Genomic DNA, 20687 nt, shown 5'->3' with positions numbered 1-20687 from the left:
ATTTATGTAATTACACAGTGATATAGAAATGTGTTCTTATAAACATTTAAAATGATAACAATGCATCTAGGAAAAATACTAAAAGTTCCTTTTTATCTGCTCAACTCCAATCAGGTTTTTGTGTTTAGGTGCATGTGTTGATATTTATGGTTTTGTCATTTTTGTTTTCCCCAACAAAAAATGGGATCATACTTTAGATACTGATCTGTGACTTGTATTTTTTGTTTCTTTGTTTGTGTACTGTTTTCATATCTTTTAACATGACTGTGCATCTTAGACATGTTTCTAGATTAGCACATAGAGATACTATCATATTATTTCTAATATCTTCATAGTATTCTATAATATAGATATGCATTTATTTAACCTTTCTTCTATTACTGGAAATTTAGGGTTTTTTGCTAGTTCTTTACTATTATGAAGAAATGCTATATTGATTATCTTTGAAAGCCTGTAGGAATATGTCTATAGAAAGGATTGTAAAAACAGGATTGTGGAGTCAAAAGGTACATGCGTGTGCTGGATAGTTTCTGTGTCTGCCCCTGTAGGCCCACTCTTATCATTTAGCATCCTGTTCCTTGCCAAAGGAGACTGACCCATGTGGACTGTAACCATGGGCTCCCTTGCCTTTGGCTTCTGTTTTGGTTTTGCTAATGGGAGGTGCAGACAAGACTTTGGAAGAAAAGACTATCATGAGTTTGGGGTATTTTTTTCTTCCAGCACCCTCCCTGCCAGCATAGGAAGTTGGCTGCATCCTTTTGTCAAAGGCCACAGCTCTTGGCAGGCCGCACCTTCCATACAGTAATAAATTTTATTAACCACTCCTTCGTCCTGCCCTCAGGCCTAGGGTGGTAATGACTTACTGCTCTGGCCAACCATCCCTTGTTGGCTTTCCTAAGCCCTTTATTGCATGCTCTCAATTACACAGTTTGAAAGTGCCATCTGTTTCATGCCAGGACCCTGACTGATACCATGCATTTTGAATTTTGCTGCATATTCCTAAATTGTCTACTAAAAGGCTGTAGCCATTTGTCTTTTTATCAACAGTGTATGAGAGTGCCCAGTTAACCCTCTTTGTGCAGACTGCTGGAGGGATACTGGATAACCAAGAGCTTAACAACTGCTTTGAAAGTCAATGATGTACACAATGATGGTCAATTCATCAAGATGGATAAAAAGTCAGAGCCACTTAAGATTCCCTTCTCCCTGTGCCATTAAAGAATAATTCTTGAGATGACCAAGGACTTTCAGGAAAGTTCTCTATGTGACTTTTGCTCTTGATTGAAAGTCCCTTTTACAAACCCTGTTGCACCATTCCTATTATGACTATTGACAAGCTCAGCCCACAAGCATTAAGCAGAAGTATTACTGAGCCGAAAGGAACATCTCTTGTGGTATCAGTTGCCAGGTTCATGGGTTGGCTTAATCACAAAAGGAATCTCAAGAAAGACTCTGAATAAGCAACATAACCAGCAGTGCCTGTTTTAGGGAGTATTCCTGAGAGTATCCTGGAAATGGAACAAACTGTGATAGACTCACAAACTGTTGAGTGTCAAAACTCTGTGTGCTATTTAGCCTTCTCTCCAACCTAGCTTCCTATTTCCACCCCTCATCTTCAACTCCCCCAAGTACTTTGGGGAATAAGAAATAATCAACAAGTCTTCATAGCTGGTAATTACAAATTAGACTATGGAAGTTAAAGCAAAATTTAGGAGGAAACATTCTCCAAGATCCTACTGGGCCTGCTGAAGTTGTTTTGCTCAGCCATGGTAGAGGAAGAAATGGCACTGAGAAAGCTTCTCAGGGTCTTTGTACATGCACCATTTCATCTGGCAGCTTTACAGCCAGGAAATTCCCTTAGACCCCTCATTAAGGCAGAATTCTTTCTTGTTTTCAATTTAACTGGAATCTGAAGTCCAGAAGCTCTTTATGTTCCACTCCCCATTCAGCTTGCAGAATTCTGATTTCTCTTCATTATATCCTCATTGTCAGAACATGATCATCTTTTCCTCCAGTCTATTATAATCGCCTGATATCTATTCATGTACATATGTTAATATTACATGAAGAATTTTTTGAACCAGTCTCACTAGAAGAATCTCCTTTTATAAAGATTCTTAATTGGGACATTGCTTTTTATGCTTTTTCCTGGATTTAAAAAGCTACGAGAGGAGAGTAGTGTCTGCCTTCAGTTTTCAGTAGAAAAACATTGTCACTTAGCTGTTGAAATAGCTGCTACAGCTTCACACCTCCTTTGTGGTGGGAACAGTGATGGATCAGGCAGCAAGTTTTGTTTAATTAAGGTAAAATGGCAGATCATATCACAATAATGCAATGATTTGAGTTTCATTTATAAAGATGACAATATTGACCTACCACAAGAGTGCATGTACCTTGAAATTTTTTTGTTTTTTTTTTGTCTCCCCCCACCAAATTGGGCTGAAGCATCTACAGTCTCCTGTTCATACTTCCTTTTGGTTGAAAGAGAGAAAGATAGATGACAGGGACCACAGAGGCTATGAGAAAAATTCCACTTGGTTAGATCTTACAGCTAACAAGTGTCACCCCACACTACCCTCATGATAATTACTAGCATTTATTGAGCTCCAGCATTGTGCTAGGCACTATACTATGAACTTTATGAGTATTAATCTCTTTAATCTTTATCTAACTGTAAAAGGTCAGTACTATCCTTATTCACATTTTAGTGAGGTACAGTAGAGATATTAGTGACTTGCCCAAGGTCACACATCTAATAGATGGCACAGCTGAGATTTGAATCCAAGTGTCTTAGGTCAAGTTTACCCAAATCAGAGCCTGAGATGAGATTCAGATGCAAGTTATTTATTAAGCATATGGCACTAGGAGAAACCAGGAAAGGGAGGGGGAGCAAATTGTATCAATTTTCTAATATTACATTAAAAAGTACCTCAAAACTTTGTGACTTAAAGTAACAACAAATATTTATCATCTCACGTATTTTCTGTGGGTCAGGAATCTGGAATAGCATAACTGGGTGGTTCTGGCTCAAGATCACTCATGAGGTTGCAGTCACAGTATCAGCTGGAGTTGCAGCCGTCTGAAGGATTGACTGGGGCTGGAGGATCTGTTTCCAAGATGGCTCTCTCATATGAATGGCAAAGTTGTTCTGGCCATTGATGACCGGACTCAGTTCCTTGCTACATGGACCTATTCATAGGACTATTTGAGTGTCAGCTTCACACACAAAATGGCTACCCTCAGAGAGGACAACCCAAAAGAAAGCAAGGTGGAAGCCACAATGACTTTTATGATTTAGCCCTGGAAGTCACACACCATCATTTCCATGATATCCTATTGGTCACACGTGTCAGTTCTATTGAACATGGGAGGGAACTAAACAAGGGTGTGCAAATCAGAAAGCAAGGGTCATTAAGGGTCATTTTTGAATATGGTTACCACTCTTGACAAGAAGGGGTAAAATCTAAGCAAGTGTAAGATTTCAGGCAAAGTCCCAGGCTCAGCCTGAACCTGTAGTGAATTCTAGAGTGTTAATTGTGCCTCAAAGTTTGTCCCACTTCGGGAAAAAAGATATGGGCTTTCATAGTCCCACAATTGTAAAGAATAGGCATGGTATGTGAACTTCCAGGCATTTCTAGCTCTCTGTGCAAAGGAAACAGCTCCAGTAACCCAAAAGACAGTATGGGAAAGAAGGTCACAGATGTTAGCTGTTTAAAGCACACAGAAGCTGGGAGATGGGTCAAAGAATCAGTAAATGGAACACAGGGAATCTATCTGGGCCCCTAATAATATTCATCTACTCTGGGTTCTATTCCACTCTAGAATTCTCACTCTTAAATACTATCTTGCAACACTTGGATTTAGACTTGGATTAGAGCCTTGGATTTAGACTTGGATTTAGATCCTCTGTTTTGCAACTGTGACTAAGAAATGCACTCTTTGTACACACCTTTTTAGAGAAATTTGACATTCTTAAAGCCCTAGTTGATTGCCAACATTCTCTCCATCTTGCTTATTTAGGATTCTTAAAATATATGTATCATTTCATAGTCTCAGTGAAATAGTTCAATAAACAAAATTAGCTTTTATCAAGCTTTTTTTCCCTCTCCTTTAAACTCCTCATCCTGACTTCTCACTAATTATTTGTTATGTTCACTTCTAGCTCTGTACCAACTTCCAACTACTAATCACAAACTATTATTTTCCAGGCCAAATAATATTATACCCTCTTCCTAGGACTTTCAAAATAAAAACTCTTGAAGATATATATATATATGTATATATATACATATATACATATAGTGTATATATATATACTGCAGCTATTCTAGAAATTAGTTAGATTCTCATATCTGTTGGTGTTGAAGAGAAATTCAGTCCTAGCAAGTCCCAACCTGAGCTAATCAAAATTGATAAAAGATTCCTGAGATTTCAGTGTACATATGAACACCATGTACACACACATACACATACACACACATACTCACCAAGGAATTCAAAGATGAAGCTAAGTGACCCAATGGCTGATAGTAGGAGAAATAGTTTAAGCAGCAGTCCCCAACCTTTTTGGCACCAGGGTCCATTTTCATGGAAGACAATTTTTCCACAGACTGGGGAGGGGCATGGTTTTGGGGTGATTCAAGCACAATACATTTATTGTGCACTTTATTTCTATTATTGTTACATTGTAATATATAATGAAATAATTATACAATTCATCATAGGTTGGGGACCCAGAACTCTTACCCTCAAATGCATAGAGTCAAACATAGAGCTTTCCACAGGCTTTTTATTTTCTTTACCTCTTTGTGCATTTTCTTCACCTCTTTGTGCAATTTCTTCCTCAGTGTTGGCAGAAGGGACATAAAGAGCAATCCTTTAATGACATGGCTTTGTCAAGGGGAATTTAAATTCATTAAAAGCAAGTCATTCATCTATGCAGTTCCAAAACTGATTTTTGAGACTTCTGTATACACTTTTTTGTGCTTACTTCAATAGTTGAGCTCTAGTTCTCTTATAACCCACAGTATCTTGTTATATTTGTTAAGCTGTTTTAATATAGTGTGGGGCATGCCTACAGCACTCTCACAATAATACTGCCAAGTCATCTCCAGATTTACTCTGAAATCAATTTAATTCAAATTGAAACAGTAATTAATGCTAAAGTTCTTTCCTCTGTTTTCTGTAAGCCTGGCGTCTGTTTCCATGGAAACAGGCTATCTCAGCAACCTGCAGTAAAAACGTCAGAGATGGCTTATCAATTTTGGTGAACTCAGGCTGGGATTTTCTAGGACTAAAGTTTTCTAACACCAACAGATATGAGAATCCAACTAATTTTTCCAATTAAAGGTGTTTTTTCCACAAGAAAAAGCAAGATAGAAAACCAAGGGCTAGTTATCCGAAGTTAAGAGTATTGACTAATGATTGCTGACCCAAACATTTAGTTAGCTACAGCATCTATCTATAGGTAATTGCCTAGTGCCTCCTTCCATAATTTTAAGTTGATTTGTGTTATAAATATTACCCATTTGAATTTCCATTTCCATCATTCAGTTGGATAGGATGTTTCCAGAATTCTTTTATAATTTAAAAACTCAAATCTACAGTAATCTAACATTTGTAATATGTTTCATTTCCCATATTTGTCATTTAAGTAAGAAGGTCCATTTAATTCAACAAGTGTTTATTGAGGGATCTAAATTTTAGGCCAGGAATTTGCAAAGTATATGCGAATTTCCTTGTGATTTTATTTAAAATGCAGAATTCTAGGCCTTATCCCTAGAGAGTCTGCTTCAGTGTATCTGGGGTGGAGCCCAGCACACTAAATTTTAACAGATGCTGTTCCCCATCTCCTCCTCATCAGATGATTTGAAAACCACTCACCTTTAGGTACTTTTTCTAGGAGCTAAGGTTATAAAAATAAAGAAGTTAATCTGTGCCCTGGGAAAGGTAAGAGTCTGCACATGAGTAAATGCACCAAATGTATTACGATACATAGCCCTAAAATTCCCAGTACTCCATGGACACCCAGAGCCCCTATATTAAAAGGTGACACCATAGCTCTTTCTAACCCTCTGCTTAAAATTGCATCACAACTTCGTTAGTATATGAGGCCTCCAAATAATATGAACAAGTGGAATAGTTGAGACCTATGTTTCTGGAAACTAGGAATGATACTTAACCTCAGGCAAAGTGAGAAGAGAAAGGAGATCTTAAAATAAAGGACAAAATAGACTCACCACTCAAGGGAGGGGCAGTACAATCCTAAGGTAAGAGAGGTAGACAAGGAACAAGAAAGAAAAGAATACAGATACATACAAGAGTGGATGCGCTGGGAGTGAAGACACCTGGGTGCATCAGTAAAGAGAGGCTCTACCTCTATCTGTCTCTATATCTCAGGCTTTCTCAACTGTTGGTGCATTAGGTCAAGCTCCTTAAAAGTGAATCATAATATCAGGATTCATATGCAAGCAACTTATTAAGGAACTATTCCCAGGAAAAAACACTGAGGGAGTGGAAGAAGCAGGTCAGAGAAAGGGAAGAAATCAAGCAAGGGTGTCTTTTTCATATTCGTATTTCATTTCATATTTCATTTTCATATTAGTTCCTTAATAAGTTGCTTGCATATGAATCCTAATCTTATGATCACTTTTAAGGAGCTTAACCTAATGCACCAACAGTTGAGAAAGCCCAAGATGTAGAGACAGATAGAGGTCCTGCACTCAAATGTTTATAGCAGCACAATTCACAATTGCGAAGTTGTGGAAACAACCCAAGTGCCCATCAATTCACGAGTGGATTAATAAAATGTGGTACATGTATACCATGGAGTACTATTCAGCTCTAAGAAACAATGGTGATATAGCACCTCTTGTATTTTCCTGGATAGAGCTGAACCCATTCTATTAAGTGAAGTATCCCAAGAATGGAAAAACAAGCACCACATGTACTCACCAGCAAATTGATATTAACTGATCAACACATAAATGGACATATAGGAATAATATTTATTAGGTGTTGGGCAGGTGGGAGGGTGGGTATATACATACATAATGAGTGTGATGTGCACCAACTGGGGGATAGACACACTTGAAGCTCTGATTTGGGGTGGAGGGCAAGGGAAATATACATAACTTTAACATTTGTACTCCCATAATATGGTGGAAAAAATAAATAATAAAAAAAGAAATCAAGCAAGGGTACAATTTCAGGCAAAATTCTACAGAGGATAGCTTCAGCCTTATCCTGTAAAGCTCTATAGTGTAAGTTATGCCTCAGAGTTGTTGCCACCAAAAGCAAGTAGGCTGAAAGCTTTTATACTTTTATGGTCATTAGTTATTGGTTGAGGGCAAATAGGGGCTAACCTGTACACACAGGCACTTCCTTCTCTGAGACATGCAAGCAGAGTGTCCAGTAGCCCCAAGGGCTGGCCTCCAAAGAAGATTTCCAGGTGTTGGGTTATCAAAGCTAAAGAATACTGAAAGGAGAGGGAAATAAAAGGATAAAAGGGATCTGAGAGGATTTCAGCACCAACAATATCTGCTACAATAACCTAACTGCTTAAAGCAGACTGTAATAAACACAGCAAATGAGCTGGATTCTGAAATTTGAGGATTGTTCAACATATCAGGGCTCTGTGACTTGAGGGAAGAGGGAAGTCATGAATGGAAGTCGATACCAAATACAACGTATCTTACAGTGTTTAGAGTATAGCAATGTACCATGTACTAGAAACCAAAAAGGAGGAAATTATCAATTTGAGTGAGGAATGGAATGGACAGGGGATGACCAAGGGAGGCATTCTTGCAAGGGATATTGTCTAAACTGGTGTTTCATGAATGAACAGGAAACTTCTAGACAAGAGGTGGAACCAAGCTCATATTGTAACATACTCCATATGCTCCAATATATTGCATGATTGATAAGCTATAACAACCAAAACTAGCTGTAACCAGGCTTGCAAACCAAATACATATCTCTGTAGATCAGAAATTGAACATAAATACACAATGGTGAATTGTACTGAGGCCATGGGCCTAGTAGGTTTGCTGGGCTCTTAGACCAGAAATAGGCTGCAGAGGCTGACAGTTTACATTCTGTAGGGTAAAGGGACTAAAAACATTTCATATCAAAAGAAACATTTCATATAAGGAAACAGAGCTAGGCTCATCAATTGAAGCAAAGGGCTGGGATATACCTCCTCAACTCTGGAAAGAGGCTGAAAAACACAGCTGTGCCTGAAGTTAATGATAGACAGCTTCAGGCTAGCAAAGAGAGATGAGGCAGATTTAGCCTGGAAATTAGGAACTAGGCCAAACTGACAGCTAGCATGGAGATTGTATTTGCCACATGGCCAACATAACCAGGGCAAAAGCCCTGAACTGAATCCGTGCCTGGGGTCTGGGGCCCAGGTGACAGGGAGGAGTGAACAGATAGGAAAGAGATAGTGACAAAGTGCTTCAAAATGTGTCTGCAAAATAAAATTACATAATATACAAAAAGTTTATGGTAAGTAAGAAAGCCAACAAATATATTTTTAAAAATCAGAACATGAGTTTAATCCATCAGAAATTAATATACTAGAATAGACTGATCAATAACACAAAATAAGGGTATTCTTGATATCCAATGCTATATATAAAGTAACAAATGACATTTGAAAAAGAATAAGGAATTATAAATAAAAAAACATAAGGAAACAAGATTAAGCAAATATGAAAAGGGGTAGTACAGAAAAGAGTCTGAGCTCATAGTGGATATTAGTGATGATAGCCTATGAGCTCCAAGACATACCAGAAGAGATTTGCAGGTTGGGAAGGAGTGGGATCTCTGGTGAGTTTAGGAGTTATAATGAGACCTGTAGGGAGGAGAAAAAAACCTCAAAGTTTAAGTTGCAGAAATAGAAGAATCCTCAAATCAAAAGTGCTTCCCAAGAAACATATTGAATAAATAAATATAAATCAATACCCAAGTACATAATAGAGGCACTGAAGAAAAATAAGAAAGAAAAGCATTATGAGACAGCTATCAGACAAAAAGGAAAGGTTGTTTACTAAAGAATAATTAGACTGACAGGAGAATTCATATCAGCAATAAATCCCAGAAGTCAATGGAAGACCATATCTTCATGATGCTGAGAAAAAAAAATATTAACTTAGAATTTTATACTCATATAAAATATTTATTAGTTGAAGTGGATGGGGGGAATAATAAAATTTTTAGATATATAAGGATTAAGAAAGTTTACCATCCATAGATCCTTATTAAAAGAAATATTAAGGGATTTGTGGAGAAGAAAAAAGTATATGCTAGAGGAAAGGATAGATTAAAAGAAATAACAATAAAACACAAAAGTATAATTCATTATTTTTGTAAAGATTATTCTTTTTAAAAATAGTAAAACAAAATCTCTAGACAACAATAAGATGGGTGTTATTTTATGGGTAGTAAAAGCATAAGATCTTTACTATGTTTGGGAAAACACCAAAATTAGTAAATAATTTTTGTGTAAAAATGATGTAATTAAATATAAATCAAATATTAATAACTAGCAAAAAAAGAAATGCAATAATCTAGTGTCAAAATAAGTAGAAGACAGAGAGAAATATAGAGAAAAGTGTATCAATCTGTGACTTCATTTTCCTGCAAAAATACAGATTGAATATTAAAAAATAAATGCTATCTATATACTTCATTTAAGTGAAACATGCAAAACTACAGAGGCATTTTAAAAATAATGGGGAAAGCTACACCAGGAAAATACTAAACAAAAGAAAACTGGTGTAGTCACATTAATATTAAACAAAACAGATTTAAACAAAAAGCATTATTATGAATAAATGGGAAGGCCAGGTGCGGTGGATCACGCCTATAATCCTAGCACTCTGGGAGGCTGAGAGGGGAGAATCGTTTGAGCTCAGGAGTCCTAAACCAGCCTGAGCAAGAGCAAGACCCCGCCTCTACTAAAAAAAAAATAGAAAGAAATTAGCTGGACAACTAAAAATATATATAGGAAAAATTAGCCAGGCATGGTGGTGCATGCCTGTAGTCCCAGCTACTCGGGAGGCTGAGTCAGGAGGATCGCTTAAGCCCAGGAGTTTGAGGTTGCTATGAGCTAGGCTGATACCATGGCACTCTAGCCTGGGCAACAGAGCAATACTCTGTCTCAAAAATAAAATAAAATAAAATAAAATAAAATAAAATAAAATAAAATAAAATAAAATGAAATGAAATGGAAAATTACATTAAAACAAAGGAAAGAATCACTGCAGAAAGTATCAGTATCATAAATTATAAATTAAAATACATCAAATAATACAGCCTCAAAACACATAAAGCAAAACCTGTTACAAGGAAAGATTGATAAACACACTATTAGATGAATATTAAACTATTCTATATAAGTTGATAGACTGAGCAGATAAGAGTATAGAAGGTTTGAGACTTGAACAACACAGTTTAAATATGCATATTTAAATATATACATATATATGTAAATATATATATATAGAGAGAGAGAGACAGAGATAGACAGACAGAGAGATGGAGACAGAGAGGATAAATCCAACAGAGACTATAGTTCATTTTAAGTACACTTGAAACAATTACAAAAATTGACAGCATTATGTCACAAAAGTGATCTCAAAAAGTATGAGGAATCAGTATCTTATATATCACATTTTATGACTATAATGCAATTAAATTCAAAAACAAAAAAGAAAAATCTTACAAATCAAAAGTAGTTCTATCCCCTGCATGGCTTCAAAGTTCAACCTACAACATTGATTGAGTTGGCTCTATCTAGAGTCCTTTCAGGATTATTTTCCTCTATGTTAGACCCAACTCCCACCAGAGCTTAAAACAGTTTTTGTTTTAGGAAGTTTACAGGGATATTTACCTTCTGAAGTTATAAGCAGTATATTATTGCTTCTGTACACTGACTATCACTCTGGTTGCTAGAAGGATTTGATTGTTTGAGATTATTGCTATTGGAAAAAGGTTATATTTTATTATTGTCCCAGTTAAACCAGTAGGAAGCCTGAAGCAAAGAGAAGTACTCTGTGTGTAGCCACTGAGAATTACCAATAAACAAAATCTAATTCACTGCATTTCAAATTATATTCTATTAGTGCACCTGCAGGTTATATATAATAAAATGATATTTTTTCAGGGTTAAAAAATAAAATAGAACTGCAGGGTTATTTTTAGTGTGTAAAATTTTTAAAAACCTAGGAATAAAGATTTCAGGTTAAAGAGAAATTTAAAAATTTTTAGAAGTGAACTTCAACAAAAGAATGACATATCAAAATTTGGTAGTTAGAAAAAATGAATAACTTAAATGCATTGCTTAAAATATATTAAATGTATTTAAATTCAAGTTAAGTATTCATTGGAAAAGTTAGAAAAAACACAGAATTAAGCCTAAGTATAAAAAGGAAAAATTATAACTATGAGTGTAAAATGTACTGAAATAGAAAACAAAGAAAAATAGAATAGATCAACACAATCTAAAGAAGTTTATTTCAAAAAAACCAATAAAAGATAAATTGCCAAAAACCTGACCAAGGAGAAAACGTGCATAAAAGCAATATTAAGTATGTAAAATGATACATAACTACTAATACCATACAGATTAAAAAAATAAGAAAACTCTATGATGAATTCTAATCAGATCAGAATAAGACTAGGAATAGGATTCCTTGAACAGCCAGAAAGGAAATAGAAATAGGATTTCCTAGAAGAGGAGGAATGAATAAGAAATGTGAATGGCCAGCAAACAAATGAAGAGATGTTCATCCTAATTAATAAGCAAGAATATGCAAATTAAAGTATGAAGTAATATTTTATGTTTTAGCATATCTATTCTCATTTCCATTATTGTTTACATAGAAAATAAAAAGGCATCAAGAATAAAATTATTATAATTTATAAGATTTTGGCAAGCTTCCTTAATTTATCATTAACATACAAAAATCAACAGCATTCCTATACATCATTAATAACAAATTTTAAAATGCAATTGAAAAAATACACTATTCATAAGCAGCAATATTCATTAGGTACCTAGAAATAAACCTACCTAATATGTACAAGACATCTATAGAGAATAATTTCAACACAATTTTAATCAAAATCCAAGCAGGATTTTACATATAATGTGACAAAATAATCCCAAAATTCATATGACAATAGTAAAAAAAAATTAGGAAGAATAACTGGGTACAGGAGCAGTGTTACTTGCCATATCAAATATTATAACTACTATTAAATTATAGTAGTTAATACTGTATGGTTCTACAATGTGTATAGATAAATATGGAATTTATATAAATGCACAAGTTCATTTCTAGGCACTTTATTCTGTTCCACTTCCCTATGACAGATGTAACTTACAAATCAGTGGGGGAAAGCATGGATTATTCAACAAATGGTATAATGAAACAACCTCAGATTCCTATCCCTCATAATATGTGAAAATGTATTCTAGATTGAATAAAGACTTTAATGTAAAGCTTTAGAATGTTTAGAAAAAACTGCAGTGTAATATTTTCATTATAACAGTATAGGCATTTCAATTTTCTGTTACTGTATAAAAATGCACATAAGTCTTAGTGTCTCAAAACAAAAATTTATTGTTTCTAATGATTCTGTGGTCAGGAATTAAGGCATGACTCAGCTGGAATGTTTTCTGTTTTATGTGGTGTCAGGAATAACACACCCAGCTGCATTCAATTGGTGCCTAAGCTCGCTGGAAAGTCCAAGGAAATCTTAACTCAGTTATCTGATGCCTTGACATTCCTTTATGTAAACTATCTATCTTCACATGAATTACCTGGGCTTCCTCACATTTTGTCATTGTGAAAAATTAGGAACAATAAAAAGATCTATCCACAATAGGATAAAGTTCAGTATATTTGTATAATTTACATGATCATGTATTTGATGATATATAATATACATGTAATGTAATTAGCTCAGAATCTGACTTTATTTGGAGATAAGACCTTTAAAGAGGTGATTAAATTAAAATGAGGTCATTAGGGTGGTTCCTAACCCAATACAACTTATGTCCTTATAAGAGGAGGAAATTTGTACACACAGAGATACACCATGGAATCATGCACAGAGGAAAGACCATGTGAAAACAAAACAAGGAGGTGGACATCTGCAAACCAAGGAAAGAGTCCTTAGGAGAAACCAAACCTGCTAACGCTGATCTTGGGCTTCTAGCTGCCAGAACAATTTCTGTTGTTTAAGCCATTCACTTGGTGGTATTTTCTTATGCCAGCCCTACCAAACTAATACAGTATGCAATGTAACTAAATTAATAAAGTTATATATATTCAGTCATGCCTCACTTAATGAGTGATATGATAATGAAGTGATATCTTCGAGAAATGTGTCATTAGTCAATTCAGCTGTTGTGCAAACATCCAAGAGTGTATTTACACAAACTTAGATGGCATCGTCTACACACCTAGGCTCTATGGTATAGCCCATTGCTCTTCTCTGGTTCCATTCAGAGCATAACATTATTTTTTCTACATCTGTGAAAAATGAGAATGGTATTTTAATAGGGATTGCATTGACTCTGTAGATCACTTTGGATAGTACAGACATTTTAACAATGTTGATTCTGCCGACCCACAAGCATGGTATTGTTTTCCACCTGTTTACATCCTCTGCTAGTACCTTCCTCAGTGTTTCATAGTTCTTTCTGTAGAGGCCTTTTACCTCCTTAGTTAAATATATTCCTAGGTACTTTAAAAAAAGCTTCTGCACAGCCAAAGAAACTGTCATGAAAGCAAACAGACAACCTGAGAATGGAAGAAAATTTTCACAAGCTACACATCTGATAAAGGGCTGATAACTAGAATCTATTTAGAACTCAGAAAAATCAGCAAAAAAAAAAAAAAAAAAATCAAACAACCCTATCAAAAAGTGGGCAAAGAACATGAACAGAAATTTTTCAAAATAGGACAGAATAATGGCCAACAAACATATGAAAAAATGCTCAACATCTCTAATCATCAGGGAAATGCAAATCAAAACCACAATGTGATATCACTTATCTCCAATGAGAATGGCCTTTATCAAAAAGTCCCAAAACAAACACTGTTGGCATGGATGCAGAGAGATAGGAACATTCCTACACTGCTGGCGGGACTGCAAACTAGTGTAACCTCTGTGAAAAGCAATATGGCGATATCTTAAAGAGATACAAGTAGATCTACCATTTGATCTAGCAATCCCATTACTGGGCATCTACCCAAAAGAAGAAAAGACACTCTATAAAAAAGACATCTGCCCTAGGATGCTTATAGCAGCACAATTCACAATTGCAAAGATGTGGAAACAACCCAAGTATCCATCAACACACGAGTGAATTAATAAAATGTGGTATATGTATACAATGGAGTACTATTCAGCTATAAGAAACAATGGTGATATAGCATCTCTTTTATTATTCTGGATAGAGCTGGAACCCATTCTACTAAGTGAAGTATCCCAAGAATGGAAAAACAAGCACCACATGTACTCACCAGCAAATTGGTATTAACCGATCAACATCTAAGTGGACATATAGGAATAACATTTATCGGGGGTCAGGAAGAGGGGAGGTGGGAGGAGGGGATAGGTATTTACATACATAATGAGTGCAATGCGCACCATCTGGGGGATGGAACTTGAAGCTCTGACTCCAGGGGGGAAGGAGGGGAAGGCAACACACATAACCTAAATATTTGTACCCCATAATATACTGAAATTAAAAAAAAGTTATTTCTTCAATAATAAATTAACCCTAGCCTACTGTAACTTTTTTACTTTAGAATCTTTTTAATTTTTAAAACTTTTTGATTCTTTTGTAATAACACTTAGCTTAAAACACATTGTACAGTTGTATAAAAATATTTTTTCTTTATATCATTATTTTTAAGCTTTTTACTATATTAAATTTTTTTTTATTTTGGCATATTATGAGGGTACAGATTTTAAGGTTTCAATAAATGCCTATTTCCCCCACTCCCCCCAAAAGTCTGAGTCTCCATCATGACCATCCCCTAGATGGTGCACATCTCATTCATTATGTATGTATATACCCGCCCCCCTCCCCCCTCCCACCTGCCAATACCCTATTACTGTAGTATCTATGTGTCCACTTAGGTGCTACTCAGTTAATACCAGTTTGCTGGAGAATATATTCGGTGCTTGTTTATCCATTCTTGGGATACTTCACTTAGTAGTATGGGTTCCAGCTCTAACCAGGAAAATATAAGATGTGCTATATCACCATTGTTTCTTAGAGCTGAATAGTACTCCATGGGATACATATACCACATATTATTAATCCATTCTTGGATTGATGGGCACTTGGGCTGTTTCCACAGCCTTGCAATTATGAATTATGCTGCTATAAACATTCGAGTGCAGGTGTCATTTTTGTAGAGTGTCATTGGATCATTTGGGTAGATGCCCAGCAATGGGATTGCTAGGTCAAATGGTAGATTCACTTGTATCACTTTAAGGTATCTCCATATTGCTTTCCACAGAGGTTGAACTAGTTTGCAGTCCCACCAGCAGTGTAGGAGTGTTCCTCTCTCTCCGCAACCACGCCAGCATTTATTGTTTGGAGATTGTTTGATAAAGGCCATTCTCACTGGGGTTAAGTGATATCTCATTGTGGTTTTGATTTGCATTTCCCTAATGATTAGAGATGTTGAGCATTTCTTCATATGTTTGTTGGGCATGCTTCTGTCTTCTTTAGAAAAATTTCTGTTCAAGTCCTTTGCCCACTTTTTAATGGGGTTATTTGATTTTTTCTTCCAAATTTTTGTGAGTTCTAAGTATATTCTAGTTATTAGTCCCTTATCAGATGCATAGGATGCAAAAATTTTCTCCCATTCTGTAGGTTGTCTGTTTACTTTCATGACTATTTCTTTGGCTGTGCAGAAGCTTTGTAGTTTGATCATGTCCCATTTATTTATTTTTGTTGCTGCTGTGATTGCCTTTGGGGACTTCTTCATAAACTCTTTGCCCAGGCCAATGTCTTGAGAGAGTTTCCAACTTTTTCCTCTAGAGTTCTAATAGTTTCATACCTTAGGTTTAAGTCTGTTATCCAGCGTGAGTTGGTTTTTCTGAGACGTGAAAGGTGTGGGTCCTGCTTCAGCCTTCTACAGGTGGCTATCCAGTTTTCCCAGCATCATTTATTGAAGAGGGATTCTTTTCCCCAGCGTATGTTTTTGTCTGCTTTGTCAAAGATTAGATGGCTATATGAGGATGGTTTTATATCAGGATTCTCACGTCTGTTCCACTGGTCAATGTTCCTATTTTTGTGCCAATACCAGATTGATTTAATTACTACAGCTTTGTAGTATAGTTTGATATCTGGCATATTAATGCCTCCCATTTTGTTTTTGTTGCCTAGAATTGCTCTTGATATTCGGGGTCTTCTTTGGTTCCATACGAAGCGTAAAATTATATTTTCTATGTCTGTGAAGAATGCTGATGGGATTTTAATAGGTATTGCATTGAATCTGTAGATCAGTTTGGGTAGTATAGACATTTTGATGATATTGAGTCTGCCGATCCACGAGCATGGTATGGATTTCCATCTGTTTACATCCTCTGCTATTTCCTTCCTCAGTGTTTCATAGTTCTCCCTGTAGAGGTCTTTTACCTCTTTGGTTAAATATATTCCTAGGTACTTTAATTTCTTTGTTGCTATTGTGAAGGGAATTGAGTCTTTGATTTGGTTCTCAATTAGATTGTTGTTGGCGTATATGAATGCCTCTGATTTCTGTGTATTAATTTTGTATCCTGAGACTTTACTAAATTCATTGATCAGTTCCAGGAGTTTCTTGGTTGAATCCTTGGGGTTTTCTAGATACAATATCATATCATCAGCAAACAGTGAAAGTTTGATCTCTTCTGCCCCTATTTGGATACATTTGATTCCATTTTCCTGTCTGATTGCTGTAGCCAAGACTTCCAGCACTATGTTGAACAGAAGTGGAGATAGTGGGCAGCCTTGTCTGGTTCCAGTTCTAAGTGGGAATGATTTCAATTTTTCCCCATTCAGTATGATGTTGGCTATGGGTCTGTCATATATGGCTTGTATCATTTTTAGGTATGTCCCTTCTATGCCTATTTTCTTAAGTGTTCGTATCATGAAAGGGTGTTGAATTTTGTCAAAAGCTTTTTCTGCATCTATTGAAAGAATCATGTGGTCTTTGTTTTTGCTTCTGTTTATGTGGTGAATTGCATTTATAGATTTACGTATGTTGAACCATCCCTGCATCCCTGGGATGAAGCCCACTTGGTCGTGGTGGATTATATTTTTGATAAGTGTCTGGATTCGGTTAGCTAAGATTTTGTTGAAAATTTTTGCATCTATATTCATTAGGGATATTGGTCTGTAATTTTCTTTTTTTGTTGCATCCTTTCCTGGTTTTGGTATCAGAGTAATATTCGCTTCATAAAAGGTGTCGAGAAAGTTTCCGTTCTTCTCGATGTTGTGGAATATTTTCTGCAAGATTGGTACTAGTTCTTCTTTGTAAGTGTGGTAAAATTCAGGTGTGAAGCCATCTGGACCGGGACTTTTCTTTTTAGGGAGATTTTTAATTGCTGTTTCTATTTCAGCTGTTGAGAGTGGTCTCTTCAGGGAATCTATTTCTTCCTGGTTGAGCCTAGGGAGGCTGTGTGTTTCTAGAAATTTGTCCATTTCCTCCACATTTTCCAGTTTGTGTGCATAAAGATTTTTGTAGTATTCATAAATTGTATCTTGTACCTCTTTGGGATCAGTTGTTATATCTCCTTTTTTATTCCTGATGGAGCTTATTAGAGATTTCTCTTTTCTGCTTTTCGGTAGCTTAGCCAATGGTGTGTCAATTTTGTTTATTTTTTCAAAGAACCAACTTTTTGTTTTATTAATGTCCTGAATAGCTTTCCTATTTTCAATTTCATTTAGGTCTGATTTGATCTTGTTGATTTCACTTCTTCTGCTGGGTTTGGGGTTGGTCTGTTCTTCTTTTTCCAGCTCTTTGAGTCGTTTCATTAGATTGTCTATTTGTGATCTTCTTGACTTTTGGTTATAGGCATTTATGGAGATAAACTTTCCTCTCAGAACTACTTTAGCTGTGTCCCAGAAGAGTTGATAACTTGTCTCTCCATTGTCGTTTTCTTCATAGAAGTTTTTTATTTCCGTCTTGATTTCTTCATTTACGTAGTAATCACTTAGTAGAAGGTTGTTTAATTTCCACGTTTTTGTGTAGAAATGTGAGTTTCTGTTAGGGTTGATTTCTAGTTTTATTCCACTGTGATCTGAGAAGGTACATGGTATGATTTCTATTTTTTTAAATTTCTTGAGATTTTCTTTGTGTCCTAGGATATGGTCAACTTAGAGAATGTCCCGTGAGCTGATGAGAAGAACGTATATTCAGTGGATTTGGGGTAGAATGTTCTGTAGATGTCTGTCAGACCCAATTGGTCTAGAGTTTTGTTTAAGTCCATTATTTCTTTATTAATTTTCTGTTTGGAGGATCTGTCTCGTGCCATCAGTGGGGTGTTGAAATCTCCGGCGATTATGGAGTTGCTATTAATCCATTTGCTTAGCTCCAGTAAGGTTTGCTTTATGAATCTGGGTCCACCTAAGTTGGGTGCATATATATTTAAAATTGTTATCTCTTCTTGTTGGACTGTGCCCTTCACCATTATAAATGACTCTCTTTGTCTTTTACTACTTTTGTTGGTTTAAAAACTAAATCGTCTGAAATTAGAACTGCCACACCAGCCTTCTTTTGGCTTCTATTTGCTTGGAATATTGATCTCCCCCCTTTTATTTTTAGTCTATATGCATCCTTGCAGGTTAGAGGTGTTTCCTGAAGACAGCATATACTTGGCCTGTATTTTCTTATCCATTCAGCCAGCCCATGTCTCTTGAGTGCAGAGTTTAAGCCATTCACATTTATTGAGAGAACTGATAGGTAAGGTAGATTACTGATCATTCTGTTGGGTTGGATGTTGTTGCTATGAGTTCTGTCTTGAGCCATTGTAATATGTGGCATTTAATATCTTTGGGTTTTGGTTGTTTTTATATTCGTGGGTTATTATTATGATGTTCCGTGTGTAACGCTGTTTTAAGTACTTCTTGTAGGGCTGGTCTTTTCTTGGTGAATTCTCTGAGCCTTTGCTTGTCTGAGAATGTTTTTATTTCTCCTTCATATACGAAGCTTAGTTTTGCAGGGAATAATATTCTAGGCTGGGCATTGTTTTGTTTCAAAAGAGTGAGAATGGGGCCCCAGTCTCTTGCTTGTAAAGTCTCATTAGAGAAGTCTGATGTTATTCGAATTGGCTTTCCCTTGTATGTTACTTGCTTCTTTTGTCTTACAGCTCTTAGAAGGGCCTCTTTAGTTGATACTTTGGTCAGTCTGATGACTGCATGTCGTGACGTCTTCCTGTTTGCGTTGAATCTCCCAGGGGTCCTCTGAGCTTCTTGAACTTGTATATCAAGATTTTGAGCAAGGCCTGGGAAATTTTCCTCTATTATATCTTCAAACAGCTTGTCCAACCCTTGAGTGTTGTCTTCTTCCCCTTCTTGTAACCCTATGACCCTCACATTAGGTTTCTTCACATAATCCCACAGCTCTTGTAGGCTTTGCTCTTTTCTCTTGTTTCTCTGCTCTATTTCTGTGACTGATTTGTTTAATTGGAGGGTGTTATCTTCAAGCTCTGAGATTCTTTCTTCTGTTTCATCTACCCTGTTCTTGAGACTTTCCACTGTATTTTGTAGTTCCTTGAATTGATTCTTCATTTCCAGGAGTTTGGTTAAACTTTTCTTCATTGTATCTATTTCTTTTTCCATATCCTGGAGGCTTTTTGTGGTTTCTTTGTGTTGGTTATTGAGTTGTTGTTGCAACTGGGTGAGTGATCTTATGATCCACATACGAAATTCCTCTTTTGTCATATTGGTTTCCTGATTTTGGTTGGTGTCCGTTTCTAGGGGGCTGGTGCTCCTCTTTGGGGGTGTGTTTTCTGTTTGGTTCTTCATATTTCCTGAGTTCTTTCGCTGATTTCTTCCCATGTTGATCAGTTGTTGTTTCTTTCCTTAAGTTATTGTTTGGGTATTCACACACCTTGTTTAGTTTCTGAGGCGTTAGGTGGTGTCTGTGGGTGAAATTGGACCACTCCCTGTATATTGAGTCAGTGGGCGCCGTGGAAAGGCTGTGCACGATGCCGTCCCTGTCAGTAGGTGGCGTTTGCTTGGAGGAACCAGCTATACTGTTGATTTTGTGTCCTGTTAACAGTTCTTGTTCTGGGCGGAGCTGGGTTGGGTAAGCCTGCCCTCAGGCCGTTAGCAGGGGTCAAAGTTCTGTCCTCTGCTTCCAGGGAAAGCTGTCAGGGCGGGGCTGGAATGGTCCCGCTCAACCAGAAAGTCTGCGTGTGGGGGTGGGGCTGTCTGAGACCGGCAGTCTGTAGCGGGCCTCGCTTCTTTCTACCCTCCCCAAGTCCACAGCTACTCCTGGGCCTCTGCTAACAGGCCAGACCACAAGCCACCAGGCCTCCCCGGACTGTGATGTTGGCGGGGAGGTTCCCTGCACAGGAACGCCACCTGGGTTGGGCGCACGGCCTCTTCCTGGGAGGTGGGTTTCCCTCTAGGATGCCTATCCGCCCCTGGAGGCACTCACACA

Source organism: Microcebus murinus, chromosome X, assembly GCF_040939455.1.
Source record: "Microcebus murinus isolate Inina chromosome X, M.murinus_Inina_mat1.0, whole genome shotgun sequence".
NCBI classification, from domain to species: Eukaryota; Metazoa; Chordata; class Mammalia; order Primates; family Cheirogaleidae; genus Microcebus; species Microcebus murinus.
Note: the sequence above shows the minus strand (reverse complement) of the source record.